A 16,671-nucleotide genomic window follows, 5' to 3' on the forward strand; every position below is an offset into this window, starting at 1 on the left:
TCTTGAATTTTTAAAAACAAATCTCGGGTGCCTGGGTGGCTCAGTTGGTTGAGTGACTGCCTTCGGCTCAGGTCATGATCCTAGAGTCCCAGGATCGAGTCCCGCATCGGGCTCCCTGCTCGGCAGGGAGTCTGCTTCTCTCTCTGAACCTCCCTCCTCTCATGCTCTCTATCTCTTTCTCTCTCTCTCAAATAAATAAATTAAAAAAAAAATCTTTAAAAAAAAAACAAATCTCTCCAGGTAACATGGAGGCTCCTGGGACATTCATCATTTTTCGTGATTCCCACTGTGTTTGGCTTGGCATCATACTCAGATACCAGCTCCTAGGTGACAGGGAGGGTCCTTGCCACCTCTGCATCCCAGCAGCTCTGGGAATAGGTCCTGTGCATGGCAGATGTACACTAACTGCTTAGAGAACTGCATTAATAAACTAGACAAGAGAGAGCAAAAAGCAAGCAAACACAAAAACCCCCGGGCACCTGGGTGGCTCAGTCGGTTGAGCATCTGCCTTCGGCTCAGGTCATGATCCCAGGGTTTTGGGATGGAGCCCCTCATCGGGCTCCCTGCTCAGCGAGGAGTCTGCTTCTCCCTCTTCCCCCAGCTTGTGCTCTCTCTTGCTTACTCTCTCTATCCAAATAAATAAATAAAATCTTAAAAAAACAAAACCCACAAAACCCCCAAACAAACAAAAGCAGTAACAATCTCCAAGTTTGAAATAGAGATCCACAATCACTGTTGCTACTCGCCTTCCTCTGCCCCTTCAATCCGCCTTCTGCCTCCTCCCCTGCACTGCTTCTGCTAAAACAATGGATGACATCATAACTACTAACTCAATGGTCATTTCTTATTCCTTATCTTATTTGCTTGATCGCCCTGTCCATCTAGAATTGAGAAGAAGTTATCAGAGAGGACGAAAGATGACCCAGAAAGCATGATATCATGGAAGTCTACAGAAGAATTTTAAGGAAGAAGTGATCAACATTATCAAACACTGCAGAGAAATGGGACCAAAAAAGTCATCCTGTGCTTTTTGGCAAGTAGGAGGTGATTTGTTGGGAGAGAGACTATGGCCCCCTGGGATTTAACACTTCCCCAGTGTCCTCCTTCTCCGGCAGTTTCCATGGGTCCACTGTGGTTTGACTGCAAAGGCGAGCAGGGAAGCAAGGACCTATTCTCCTCAAATCAAGGATGAAGGACACTCCTGTTGATTCATTCCTAATTCCAAGAAGTCTGTACTAATAGAACCTTGCTTCAAATTATATTTGGAGACGTTCTTGTTTTGTCCTTTTCTCCCACTCTTCATGTTTTGTCCAGCAATATACGAAGTGTGTAGACTTTGTCAAAGCTCCCACCAAGACCGCCAGAGCCATCCCTTGATCACATAAAATGGGTTTATGAAACTCGTTGAGTAAGGGAGAGCCCCAAGTTCACAAAGTTACAGTAGTGAATTAAAAGAAGGAAATTAGAGAAGCTACATACATATAGGGCTGGGCTCAGATTGTTCTAAGGCTGGCCTGGGTAAGGAATGAGCTGCGCGTGTGTCAAAATTTGTAAACTACACAAGTTGCGTAGCCTTGCAACACATGGGTTTGAATGGGCTGGTTTAAAACAGTTTGAGCTTAAGCAGTTTTTTTTTTAATTAAATTTTTAAATTATTTATTTGAGACAGAGAGAGAGCACAAGCGGGGAGGAGGGTCAGAGAGAGAGGGAGAAGCTGAGCACGGAGCCCAATGCAGGGGTCGATACCAGGACCCTGAGACCATGACCTGAGCAGGAGGCAGATGCTTAACCGACTGAGCCACCCGGGTGCCCCGAGCTTAAGCACTTTTTTGTTGCAAGTTTGTGGTTTGCCTTTCTGGGACAGACAGTTATGTTATCCATTATAGGACATGATGTTGTAACCAGTGCTCCAATATGACTTTGAAAGGACATGCAGCCATCATTTTACTATTTCTAAGTTCTACATATTGTTTTTCTTTTTTTTTCATATTGTTTTTCTTAACAAAAGTAAGAACTATGCATCATCAGTGTGGGAGCAATGTGATAAGGTGCAGGGATGACTACCTGTAGATCCAACTCCACGCCATTGGTGGATTTTCAAGCTAAGTGGAGAAGGATTTTCAAGCTGAGTCTGGGGTCTTAAAGACTGGATCCTGTGATCTATTACAACATTATTTTAGGGGGCTTCCTGTTCTGTAGAAACTGGAAAGTTAAAAACTACATTTTCAAAAACAAACAAACAAAACCCTACATTTTCTAGATTCTCCTGAAACTAGAGTTTCAGATGCACTTTGGGTTCTGCCAGTCAGATGTCCTTAGGCCAGCAGGACATGAGGCATCTCTGTGCAGGCATGGATCATGGCCCCAGATCCTGAGCTTCCCAGGTTATGCCCTTCTGGACTGTGGTTGAGCTTGTCTTCCTTGGACTCCATGAGCCAAACAAGACCCTGACATCAAATCCCCTTTGTTACCTAAGTGAATCTTTTTTTTTTTAAAGATTTTATTTATTTATTTGAGAGAGAGAGAATGAGAGACAGAGAGCACGAGAGGGAGGAGGGTCAGAGGCAGAAGCAGACTCCCCGCCGAGCAGGGAGCCCGATGCGGGACTCGATCCCGGGACTCCAGGATCATGACCTGAGCCGAAGGCAGTCGCCCAACCAACTGAGCCACCTTAGGCGCCCTACCTAAGTGAATCTTTGTTGAGCTTCTGCCACTTGGAACCATGAGTCCTCAGTGAGATACCTATTTGCACACAAAATTTTGTATTCAATTTCAGGCCCTCATAAAATCTATCCACAAATCCCAGATGAAAAAGCACTATTATAAAGACTTCATAGTTTATCATTTTATTCTAAGTGTGTCTACACAATACTGAAAATCTAGTAGAAAGTGTATGAAATCCCTATCCATACACCTATAGTCAAGTAATTATAAATAACACCTTGAAGTTTCAGAAAAATATTGTCTTTTTCCTCTCCCTTGATTTACCATAGTACCTAAAATCCACTCTTAGAAATGTAATTCTCAGTGTTAAACTATGACACTCTATTTATTGTTGGGTTTTTTTTTTTCAACAAATAGGTCCTGCATCCCTTCTATAGTGTGCACTGCACTATATGAAGAAGATAGAAATGATTCAGGCCCACTTGGAGCCATAAGTCAAGTGGGGAGAGAAACAAGCAAGTAGGAGGGTCTCTTATTTAAATGTCTCGGATGTACCATTTGTTATTTATTAAACTAAATAAGAAATTTATTTACAAAATGTTCAGTCTGTTTGGCATTGTTCTCTAAAGCTAAGCATATACCATCCCGTGACCAAAAATCCCACTGCTGGATAGAGCCAAGAAAAATGGTGCATAGGTCTACCAAAAGACTTCTATGAGAATGTTTAAAGCAGCTTTATTCAGAATAGCCCAAAACTGGAAAAAACCCAAACGTCCAGCAACAGGACAGTGGATAAACAAAGCATAGTATGTTCATACAGCAATAAAAAAAGGGCAGATTCCTGTTACACCCAACTACATGGATGACTCTTGCCAACATAATCATAAGTGAAAGAAGCCAGGCAGTAAAAAGTACATGCCACATAATTCCATTTAAACGAAAGTCAAGAACATACAAAACTGGGGCACCTGGGTGGCTCAGTCGTTAAGCGTCTGCCTTCGGCTCAGGTCATGATCCAAGGGTCCTGGGATCGAGCCCCACATCGGGCTCCCTGCTCAGCGGGAAGCCTGCTTCTCCCTCTCCCATTCCCCCTGCTTGTGTTCCCTCTCTCTCTGTGTCTCTGTCAAATAAATAAATAAAATCTTTAAAAAAAAATACATACAAAACTAATTGGTGGTGATAGAACTCAGTAGAGTGGCATCTCTGGTTTGGGGAGTGGTATTGACTGGGAAGAGGGCATGAAGGAACTTCTGGGTTGCTGTAAACATTCTATATATTGATCTGAGTGATCTCTACATATGAGTTTACATATGTCAAAATTCATGGATCTCTATACACAAGATTAGTGCATTTTATGCACTTCACTGTTGTTTTGGTTAGCTCTTGCTGCATAACAAACCACCCCAACATTTGAGTGGCTTAAAACAATGACGACATTAAATAAAATCTTTAAAAAAAAAAAAAACAATGACGACATTTTATATCACTCACAATGCTGTGGGTTGATTGGGAGGCTTCTCCTATGGGAGTTTCAGTCAGATGATGGCCGAGGCTGGAGTCATCTGGAAGCTCACCTGGGATCTGGGATACTGAGGTGACTGGACCTCGCTCCTTCTCCATGTAGTTTCAGGATCTCCCCCCTTCACATGGCCTCTCCTCAGGGTCTCTCCAGTAGGGTAGCTACATACAGCAGCCATGGGAGTATGCCACTCAGACCTCCCTTCAAGAGGGAACCTGCTGTGAGGAGTAGAGTTAGCTAACAGCCTCTAGGAGTTACACCTTCGAGATCTACCGGAACCTTCACATGGAGGCCCTGTGCTCCCTGGGCCCTTCCTAGCCACTGACTGGATGCAGTGAGGGTGCTGGAGCTGGGCTCTTCCTGCCCATCGCAGAATGTCTCTAATGGGCCATCTTTTGTCTGGGGCTCCCCATCAGCTTGGGCAAGAATTTCTCAGAGCTGCACTGCTTCCCGCCCAGTCTTCCTGTTTACGTGGCTCATTCCACAAGTGTCAGACCCGCTGCACACCTGAAAGCTTTCCCAGCCAACTCCTGTTCTCTCTCTCTCCCTTTTCTCCTTCACTAGCATTTCCCCCAATCAGTCTCTTGCATCTCGCATTTGGTTTTGGTGTTTGCTTCTCACAGGATCTGAAATGAGAGGGCTCTCAAAAACAAATATTCCAAGAGGAAGGAAGTAGAACCTACCAGTGTTCCTAAAGCCAGGCCTAGAGATGGCCCCGGGCCTCTCATTTCTGCTACAGTCTGTTTGTTCAATTCAAGTCACAGACCAGCCAGATTCGTTGTGGGAAGGGAAGACGAGCCAGGGCTTGAATACTGGGACCGTTTATGAGGACTGGCTACCCCAACTGTATATATGTTCTACCTCAATTTAAAATGCTTTTTTAAAAAAAATTTTTTTATCATTTGGAGAGGCTTTGAACTCTGGAGCTGGAGATGGATTGTATACCAGGGAGATAGAGCATCAGGGAGAGAGACCTCTCAAGGACACCACCTGTGCTCCTGCCATATGGCAGTGTTGAGAGAGAGATTTGGAAGTACTGTAGCCCATGTTTTACTTCAGATGTAGGCTTACCTGTGACCTAGATGTATTCCATTAACAGGGGCCATTCATCTGTCAGCTTGGCCTGTGTACCTCCTGGTGACTGAGGCAGGATACACAAAGGATAGGTTAAGACAAACCCTGGTTGATTTTGGCTGACTTCACCGACGAGCTCTTGTCATGAACTTTTTCAGCTTAATCATTATTCGAGTTTAATATAAACAGTAATCTGATCTAATTAAGTCACTACATTGCATCAGATCTGGCAGTTAGAAAAGCAAAACACTACTGTGTTCCTTTAAAGAGAGAGAGAGGAGTAAGACTCAAAAGAGAAGACTTTTTTTTTTCTCTCTTTTATTCATATATACTGTCCCTTACCAATAAATGCTTGTAGTCAAAGGACCAAGGAAAAGGTAGGAAAGGAAATTGAAGTTGAGGCAAGAAAGGCAGCTTTTACTGAAACACCAAAGTGAGATTGAAGTTAAAGCCCAGGATCATCAGGTTCGGATAAGTAATCCATTTAGAAGAACCAGTTTAAAGCTCCCGTGTGGGTTGGTAAAGTACTACCTAGAGGATCCTAGCTGAAAGAGAAACTTCTGCATTGTAGGTTGTCTGGACAGAAGTTTTCTTCAATGATGTGGAAGTAGAAAGGGCTTTTACTTTTTATTTTATTTATTTTAAATATTTTATGTTTAAAGATTTATTTATTTAGTTAGTTAGTTATTTGAGAGAGAGAAGGAGAGAGCAAGTGAGAGAGCACAAGCAGGGGGAGCGGCCGGCAGAGGGAGAGGGAGAAGCAGACTCCTCGCTGAGCAGGGAGCCCGCCACGGGGCTCGATCCCAGGACCCCGGGACCATGACCTGAGCCGAAGGCAGATGCCTAACCGACTGAACCACCCAGGTGCCGCTTAAAGATTTTATTTTTAAGTAATCTCTACACCCAACGTGGGGCTTGAACTCACAACCCCGAAATCAAGGGTCATACGCTCCTCCGACGGAGCCAGCCAGGTGACCCGGCTTTTACTTTTTTAATTGAAGCACATACAATTGACACAAAATAAAATGCATAGATCCTAAGTATACAGTTCAGTGGCTTTTCACAATTATATACCCGTGTGACCACCACCTACTATATCCCTCATCCGGAATGTTTTCTTGAGCCTCTTTCCAGCCCATCCCCATCCAATCCCCAATCCCCTGCAGGCACTTTCTCATTTTAATCACTATCAGTTTCACTGGTTCTGGAATTCGTTTACATGGAATCCGACAGAATGACTTCTTTCATTCAAAATGTTTTTGAGAGTCATCTATGTTGCTGTTGCCCTATTTATTTCCTTTTCATTACTCAGTAGTATTCCATTGTACAAGTATACCATTATGTGATCATCCATTTCCCTGCTGCTGGATATCTGAGCTGTTTCCAGTTTGGAGCTCCTATGAATAAAGTTTCTACAAACAACTTTTTGTACAGTTTTTTTGTGTGTGTGGACAAATGTTTTCATGACTCATGAGAAAATACCTAAGAGTGAGATTCTTGGATCCTAGAGTAGATGCATGTTTAACTTTATAAGAAACTGACAAAAAGTTCTCCAAAGTTGTACCATTTTACACTCCTACCAGCAGTTCGAGAAGATTTCAGCTGGTCCACATCCTTGCCAATAGTTGGTGTTATCGGTCCCTTTTATTTTAGTCAGTGTAGTGATATCTCACTGAGGTTTTAATTCCATTTCTGTAATGACTACTGATTTTGAGCACGTTTGTGTGCTTTTTGGACATTCTTCTATCTGCTTTGGTGAAGTGTCCGTTTTTAATGCCTTCAATCTGCCTTTTTTTACTGCCTGCTTTATCCCCTTTAAAGAAGCAGTTATCCAAGTTTGCCGTTTGAGAGAGCTCTGTGATGAAACAGATCAATTCAAGCAGTACATTTAGCCACTATAGCTTTTTATACTGGTCTAGTTTCACTGTTAAAAAGCAAATACCCTTGGGCGCCTGGGTGGCTCAGTTGGTTAAGCAACTGCCTTCGGCTCAGGTCATGATCCTGGAGTCCTAGGATCGAGTCCTGCATCAGGCTCCCTGCTCGGCAGGGAGTCTGCTTCTCCCTCTGACCCTCCCCCCTCTCATGCTCTATCTCATTCTCTCTCTCAAATAAATAAATAAAATCTTAAAAAAAAAAAAAAAAAGCAAATACCCTTGCTCAAATAAATAGGTGTGACCCCTCCAAAGCAAAATGCTGACTCAAGTATTTTATTGCCAACTCTGGGGCTTATGTGTGTACTCTAAATAAACAGTTCCACCACAAGCAGGAGAACTGGAGGCAATGGGCTATTATAAATAAATTATGTTTTAAAAAACCAATCTCTTTGCTTTAAATGAATTCTGGACCTGGGGGACATTGCAAATCTTAAGTATTTCTATTCCCACAAAATGAGGCTGAAGCAACAAGTACATACATATATATACACTTTACATGGAATCCGACAGAATGACTTTATATTTATATATATATATGATCAATGGGTCTTAAAAGGCATTAGAATGGTTGGCATGAAATCAACTGTAGGGTCTCATTAAAGGACGAAGAGGAAAACTTCATTTTCACGCACAATAGAGTGTCTCAATAAAGAATCAAAATCTTACAGAAAGGAAGCCTTGGTTTTCTGAGGTAGGTTTACCCCCCACTCATTTAACTTTAATGTTGGCTCTCACAGTGACACCAGATCTTTCTACTTAAGGATTTTATTTATTTATCTGACACAGAGAGAGACAGCTAGAGAGGGAACACAAGCAGAGGGAGTGGAGAGGGAGAAGCAGGCCTCCCGCGGAGCAGGGTGCCCGATGTGGGGCTCGATCCCGGGATCCTGGGATCATGACCTGAGCTGAAGGCAGACACTTAACGACTGAGCCACCCAGGCGCCCCTTTGTCTACTAGTCTTATTATTGGACTTGTCATTTGCTGTGCTTGTGAGTAGTGATGCCAATTTGTTCCCGGCTTGCTTTATCTTGAGTAATTCAGTCACGTTATACTGAGTCATCTAGACCAATGCTTCTCAAACCCAGTGATCTTGTTAAAGTGCAGATTCTGAGTCAGTAGGTCTGGGGTGGAGCCCAAGATTCTGCATTTCTAATGAGCTCCCAGGGGACGCCCTTTCGACTGGCCCAGTGATCCCACTTTAGGAGCAAGGGGCCACAGAATAATCATCACCTTGTCAGTGTTCTGACATTCAAATATAATTTAGCATTACAAATGTTTAGCTATACAAATACCATATTATGTCAGATGATGTATTTTGCCTATCATCTCTTGTCCCCTAACCCCATGCACATTCTGTTTGTTAATAAACTCTCATTTTCTTCGGGGCAGTAATTCAACCTTGGTTGTTCTACTCCCTTTGCTAAATATCCACTTTCCCAGGGTCCCTTGCATCTAAGGATGGCCATGTGACCCAACACTGGCCCCTGGGATGGAAGGGAAAAGTCTTCTAGGAGGCTTCTGGAAAAGATTGTATTTTCCTGCTGAAGAAGACTGTGACACGAGGAAAGTCCACAGCATCTCCTGACCTTGAAAGGAGTGAAACACGTTTACCCCCTCTAAATCAAATTAAATCGCAACAGCCAAGCATTTTGCTGACACAGGCTGTATTACTTTCCTAGGACTGCAGATAACAAATTATCACAAACTTGGTAGCTTCAAACAATAAAATTTATTCCCTCACAGCCTGGAGGCCAGAAGTCCAAAATCAGTGTGTTGCCAGGGTTGGTTTCTCTCTCCTAGCTTCTGGAGGCTGCAGGCAGTCCTTGGCATTCCTTGGCTTAAAGACGCATCGCTCCAATCTTTGCCTCCAACTTCATACGGCCCTCTGCTCTGTGTGTCTCTGTGTCTTCTCCTTTTTCTGTCTTTTGTAAGGATACCTTACAAAGGGTATCCTTAGTGGATTTAGACCCCACCCTAATCCACGATCCTCTTGAGATCCTTACCTTAACTACATCTGCAAAGGCCTTTATTGCAAATAATGTCCCATTCTGAAGCTCCAAGTAGACATATCTTTTGGAGGGACCTCATTCAACCCACTACACAGGGAGACCCTCATTTAGCTGAGACATGAACCCTGGGGCTTGGGAAATTCATAGTCATTGTCCAAGTTTTTATATCCCTACCAAAGCAGGGGGTTCCTCTAGTGGATCCATTTATTTCTTGCCAAGCTCAGCTCTGGGGGTCTTCACAGTGACTCCTAAGGCACGCCATGGCCCGTCCTCAAAAATCCCTGTGGTCTCCCTGTCAGAGGAAGAAAATATCCCCCCGCCCCACTGCCACTCTCACTCCTTGGTCTTCACAGTAGATCTGGCCATGTAATTTGTGGAACCCAGTGCAAAATGAAAATGCAGGGTCCCTTGTTCAAAAAGTATGAAGAATTCCAAAAGAGTAACAGCAGGGCATTAAACCAAGCACAGGGCCCTGTGTGACTACATGGGTCACTCACACATGAAGTCAACCCTGTTTCCCAGGCTTCAAGAAGCCAACTATACCCTTGGGTTTGGCCAAATCCATCAAAATTCTCCCTTCTATTCTCTGTCCCTCTGGGAAGATGAATGAAACATAGAAGCTCTCATCTCCTTTCTGAGGCCTAGAGACTAGAGCTCAGGGCGCAAGTCCTGGCTGGATATAATAGATATAAGGAGAAGGTTTCTTAGTGGTCATCTTTCTGACTAGTCCACAACATAACAAGCCAATAAGATACAAATCAGTACACAAACTTATATGTCAGTAACTCACTCTGTTACAAAAGAACAGTTCAAAATAGCTACCTGTACATGTTCTGAGGATCCTGGAAAACATCAGGGTGGGTCTAGAAGTGAAAAACAAAGAACATAACAAAACAAAACAAAAAGCAAACACCTACCAAAATATCACATTACTTTACCTTCTTAGACCAACTACATGACTTTCTAAAAAGTTCTTAAATGTTCTATGAAATAGGGAAGTTACTGGCCAAATTCCTCTGGTTTGTTTTAAAAACTGTCACCAGAGAAAATGTTAGCCTTGCAAAGCCAACCACAAGCTGAAATGCAAAATGAAATGACAGCTAAGCTATTTAGGTTATTAAAAATAGAAATTATAATGAGTATAATAGTATCACCCTGTTTCCTGGGTTCTCCATTTTCATTTCTTTCAGAAACATGAGTATGAAAAATATTGAGGATGTTAAAATTTTTTGAGATGATTGATTTTCTGGATTTAAGTGTTGTTATAACTTTTAATGGGTATCTACTCCAAAGGAAATTGACAACGTTTTCTTTTTTTCCACCTCAGTAATTATTTTTACATTTAATATGTCATGTTAAACTGCATTTTGTTTCTGTGAGGGCCACCAAGCTATAATTTCTGTTTTCAGAATAAGTAATAGCAGATTTTCCCCACATAGTTTGCTATGACGTTTTGAGAATTTCAAGCTTGTTGTTTTACAAACTAAATAAAATATATACAATTTCAAAACATGTTTGAATTAGTCTCTTAATATGCACAATCCTGCAACTGGGTATAATTCAATGAAATAAATGTAAAATTTTATCCCATGAAAAAATATAAATATTTATATGAAAAATAATTAATTCTATTTGTGATTACATTATCGCTTGAGAAATATGTGTGGGTAGTAAATAAATATATACATATAAAAATGCCTAACTTGGGGCACCTGGGTGGCTCAGTCGTTAGGCGTCTGCCTTCGGCTCAGGTCATGGTCCCAGGGTCCTGGGATCGAGCCCCGCATCGGGCTCCCTGCTCAGCGGGAAACCTGCTTCTCCCTCTCCTACTCCCCCTGCTTGTGTTCCCTCTCTCACTGTGTCTCTCTCTGTCAAATAAATAAACAAAATAAAAAAATAAATAAAAATAAAATAAAATATAAATATTTTAAACATTTAAATATTAAATACTGTTATTTTTTCTTTTCCTTTTTTTTTTAAAGATTTTATTTATTTATTTGAGAGAATGAGAGAGAGAGCGCACATGAGAGGGGGGAGGGTCAGAGGGAGAAGCAGACCCCCCGCTGAGCAGGGAGCCCGATGCGGGACTCGATTCCGGGACTCCAGGATCATGACCTGAGCCGAAGGCAGTCGCTTAACCACCTTAGCCACCCAGGCGCCCTCTTTTCCTTTTTTAAGTAATCTCCATGCCCAATGTGGGCCTGAACTCATGACCCCGAGATGAAGAGTCACGTGCTCCACTGACTGAGCCATCCACATGCCCCAAATAAATACTTTTTTTTTAATTAGAGAGAAGAGAGAGAGAGGGAGGGAGGGAGAGGCACAGGGAGAGGGAGAATGTTAAGTAGGCTCCACACCCAGCTGGGAACCGATGCAGGGACAGGGGTGGGGGGTAGGCTCGATCTCACAACCCTGAGATCATGACCTGAGCTGAAATCAAGAGTCCGACGCTTAACAGACTGAGCCACCCAGGTGCCCCCCAAAATAAACACTTTTTTATTTTAAATATTTTAAAATAAATCATCTCTTGTCTTTTTTTTTTAAGATTTTATTTATTTGACAGAGAGAGACACAGCGAGAGAGGGAACACAAGGAGGGGGACTGGGAGAGGGAGAAGCAGGCCTCCCACAGAGCAGGGAGCCCCACGCGGGGCTCAATCCCAGGACCCCGGGATCATGACCTGAAGACGCTTAACAACTGAGCCACCCAGGCACCCCAATGATCTCGTCTTTTTTTTTTTTTAAAGATTTTTTTTATTTATTTATTTGAGAGACAGAGAGAGAGAGAGAAACAGCATGAGAGGGGATAGGGTCAGAGGGAGAAGCAGGCTCCCCGCCGAGCCAGGAGCCCGATGTGGGACTCGATCCCAGGACTCCGGGATCATGACCTGAGCCGAAGGCAGTCGCTTAACCAACTGAGCCACCCAGGCGCCCGATCTCTTGTCTTTTTGATGATAGCCATTCTAACAGGTGTGAGGTGTTATCTCATTGTGGTTTTAATTTGCATATCCCTGATGATTAGTGATGTTGAGTACCTTTTCGTGTACCTATTGGCCATTTGTATGTGTCCTAAAAATGTACATTAAAACAATTTATCCGGGATGCCTGGATAGCTCAGTTGGTTAAGCGTCTGCCTTCGGCTCAGGTCGTGATCCCGGGGTCCTGGGATGAAGCCCCACATCGGGCTCCCTGCTCAGCAGGGAGTCTGCTTCTTCATCTCCCTCTGCCCCTCCCCCCCGCTCATGCTCTCTCTTTCTCACTCTTGCTCACACACACACTCTCTCAAATAAATAAATAAAATATTTAAAAACAAAACAAACCCAATTTATCCAAACATTTGTCAGTCAAGAAGAGGCTGTAAAGCAACCAAAGCACTAATTTGAGGTTTTAGGGATTATAATCCAGAAGACAGAGTGGCCCCAAATCATTGAACGTGTGCTCTGAATTGAGAGCAGAGAGTGCAGATGTACAAAGCAAAACCCACAAGGTTACATAACATGTTTTGGAAGAATTATGATCTGTGCCGGCAGAGTTTAAACTGACTATCTAATACATGACTGGCTATTTAGCCCACAGGTGTTACATTATCTCTATTTCAGTGCAAGGTAGGAGGATGTGTTCCAGGAGATGGTCGAGTTGCAACTGATAAAGTCAAAAGTTTATAGTGTTCTGAGAATTGAAACAGGAGAGGTGTGCAGGCCCTACGTGCTCAATGTCCTTTTGATTCTTTTCGAATGCCTCTCTTTAGCAACGCCTACTTCATTTTGAATCTTCTTTCACACATTTATCATCCAATAATTGCCAGCTAAGAGATTCTTGAGATGGAAATATAAGAAAGATATAATCTCTACCTTTGAGGATCTTAGAGTCTACAAAAAAGGAGACAAGCATGCTAACAAGTGAACACTAAAGTTACATTAAGTGCAAAAGTAGAAATCTTTATGTGGCTCTAAGGGCTCCAAAGAAGGGCAAGGTGGGCTTTGTTAAGGGGGGTACACCTTGTTCTGTCTTGAAAGATGTTCAAAAATCAGTGGCAGACTAGTGTCTGAGACTCAGAGTGGGTGCCTGTATTCCAGCTGAAGCAGCAAGAGCAATGTAGGGTGAGGAACAGCAAGGTATGTTCAGATAAATACAAAAATCTCAGCTGCCTGGTATCTGTGGTTGTGAGTTGGGGGAAAGGAGTAGAGTGAGATAATGTGGGGCAGACAGTTATATGTGAGAGCAAAGGACTTTGAACCTTATCTCACAAGGACTCATAAATGGCTGGTCATTTATATGTATTTCCTAGCTTAGATCATCCTGATTCAGGGAGGCTATTACGGTCAATGCTTACTATTGTGAAAATTAATAAAGGAAAACTTCACTAAGTAGGCCAGAGGGGGAGCTCTCACACCCTTGTCAATTGCAGATTCCAACAGGAAGAGATATACTTTGCAAATTAATATTTCTTTAGCTATTTCTTCCTCCCAGGAGGAGGAAGAAAGGTTCTCCTCCTGCCCCAGCAACAGCCCAGCCCAATGAGAGACAGTCACAACTCAGTCAAAGAGAAGCCACTGCAGTTCCAGCTCCCAGGTTGCTCAAGTGGACTTTTGTTTCTAACAGCCTTTCCAATGTCCTCCTTTCCTCTATAAAAGAGCATTCCTCTCCTTTGTTCTTTGGACTTGCCTATGGTTTTGCCATAGCTTGCTTGTCCTGAATTGCAATTCTCTGCTATCCCCGACTGAACCCAGTTTTGCTGGTAAAATAACTGACAGTTTTTATTTTAAGGTAAACACTGTGACAGATTGTTTGCAAAACGGTTGCCATCATTCTTCTCTCTTTATCCATTCCTTTGGTGGTCCCCTTCCACTCTGACTCTGGGCTTGGCCATGTGACTTGCTTTGGACAATGGGACAACAATAAACATGAGATTAGGAAAGTGTTTGTGCTTTTCCTATTCCTGGGAACTATGTAGCCATCACCAGGTGAGTAAGTCCAGGCTAGCCTGTTAGAGACATGTGAGCAGTCCCCCTCGTCACCCCAGCCAACATGAGCACCCTGTCCATATATGAGAGTGATGTCATACTAGACCAGTAATTCCTGTTAATATGTACTCAGAGAAAAATCAGAAAGATAGAAGGAAACATGTCACCCATAGATGTACCACCTAAATATAACCATTTTAAGCTTTTTTAGTTTCTTTATTTCCAATCTTTTTCTCTACACAGGTTGTTTTCTATATGGTTATAATAATTCTATATGGACATTTTGCATCCTGCTCTTTAAATTGTATTAAACAAGTATATTTGTAAATTTTTTACTCTTCAAAAATACCATATTTAATGGCTAGATAATATTCCATCCAGTGAATGAACCCTAATTTCTTAGCTGTTTGGGGGCAATTAGGTAGATGCTGCAATGAATCTTCGTAAGCATAAAGCTCTCTGAAAATTGGGGAGTCTTTCCTTAGAATATTCCCATCAGATAGAGCAATTGGATCAAAGGATATGAATATCTTTTAGAACCAACACATATTGACAACTTTCACAAACGATTTCATACCAATTTACACACTTATCAACATTGAGTACCCATTTCACTAAAGCCTCAAAGACCCATAGGTTTTTGTTATTGTTTGTTTGTATTCTGTCTTTGTTAATTTGGGTGAGAAGTGAATTTTGGTTTCCATTTTAATTATTTCTTCAATAATTAATAAAGTTGAAGAGTTGGAAAGTCTCATTTTCTCAGTGCCTATCAGAGCAGCGGGATAGTTGATTTCTCAAAATGATTTCTTCAAATAATCCACACAACAGCTGCTTCAAAATTTCTATATAGGAAATGTCCAGAAGTAGCTATCTGTTTGAATCTATGTTTGCACAGCAATTTACAAATACTGAGAAGATATCAGTTGTCCGTATCTAAGAATGGGCTACCACATGAGGATTATTGGTGGGAGGCCTAAACTCCCCGCAGGCTACCCCTGGGCATTGTTAAAGAAAAAAGCAGAGCCAGGCGGTACTTAAAGTGGTAAAAATAGATTTTATTCAAGACTATTGCAATATGGAAAAGATACCTAAGTATAGAACCAGGCTCAATTCCAAATACAACATGGACTAGTGAGAATTTATAGCCAAGGGGCAGGAAGGGGGCCAGGGGATGGAAAATTACAAAGAGGAAACACCAGGGGTAAGGGGAAGTCTGGCTAAACTACCCTAACAGGATTCTTACTGAAGGCAGGCCAGGGTGATCAGACATCATGTGGAGAAGAGGGTGGAAAATGAGGAACCTGATTAGATACTGAGGGGGTTCACCAAAGATACAGATGCAGTAAAAAGAAGAGCCACCTGCACCCCAATGTTTGTAGCAGCAATGTCCACAATAGCCAAACTGTGGAAGGAGCAGAGATGTCCTTCAACAGATGAATGGATAAAGAAGATGTGGTTCGGGTGCCTGGGTGGCTCAGTTGGTTAAGCGACTGCCTTCGGCTCAGGTCATGATCCTGGAGTCCCAGGATCGAGTCCCACATCGGGCTCCCTGCTCAGCAGGGAGTCTGCTTCTCTCTCTGAACCTCCCTCCTCTCATGCTCTCTATCTCATTCTCTCTCTCAAATAAAAAAAAAAAAAAAAAAAGAAGATGTGGTTCATATATACAATGGAATACTACTCAGCCATCAGAAAGGATGAATACCTGCCATTTATATCAACATGGATGGAACTGGAGGGTATTATGCTAAGTGAAATAAGTCCATCAGAGAAAGACAATTATCATATGGTTTCACTCATATGTAGAACATAAGAAATAGCACAGAAGATCATAGGGGAAAGGAAGGAAAACTGAATGGGAAGAAATCAGAGAGAGAGATAAACAATGAGAGACTCTGGACTCTGGGAAACAAACTGAGGGCTGTGGATGTGGGTGGGGGGATGGGGTAACTGGGTGATGGGCATTAAGGAGGGCATGTGATGTGATGAGTACTAGGTGTTATACATAACTAATGAATCACCGAACACTACATCAAAAACTAATGATATGTTGGCTAACTGAATTTAAATAAATGTTTTACACTTGATCTTAGCCAAAAGGCTGAGAAGCAATTAAATAAATTTTTAAAAAAAAGAAAAAAGATACTGAGGGGGTTCAGATATGGATGATGGGGTGTCTGGCTAAACTGACTTAAGGTTCTTGCTAAAACTGGCTTTTATAAGGAAGTGCCCAGATGGGCCTAAGAGAAGTTTCAAACTTTGGTCAGTTTCATGGAGCCTGACCAAGGGCCCCCAATATCCATGCTCAAGAGTTTCATGGATATTGGGGGCCCTTGGCTGGCTCAGTTGGAAGAGCATGTGACTCTCGATCTCAGGGTTGTGAGTTCAAGCCCCACATTGGGTGTAGAGCTTACCTACATAAATAAATAAATAAATAAACAAACTAACTTCTTTAAAAAATGTTTCATGGATATACAAACATCAGAGAATATAAATAGAATATCAGGACA

General features: G+C 42.3%; 1 pseudogene; it reads right to left on the bottom strand.

Annotated features, from left to right (window-relative positions):
- Nucleotides 1–16,136: 16,136 nt before the first annotated feature.
- On the bottom strand, nucleotides 16,137–16,274 carry LOC123323561 (annotated as a pseudogene).
- Nucleotides 16,275–16,671: the final 397 nt, after the last annotated feature.

Source organism: Neomonachus schauinslandi, chromosome X (assembly GCF_002201575.2).
Source record: "Neomonachus schauinslandi chromosome X, ASM220157v2, whole genome shotgun sequence".
Classification (NCBI taxonomy): Eukaryota; Metazoa; Chordata; class Mammalia; order Carnivora; family Phocidae; genus Neomonachus; species Neomonachus schauinslandi.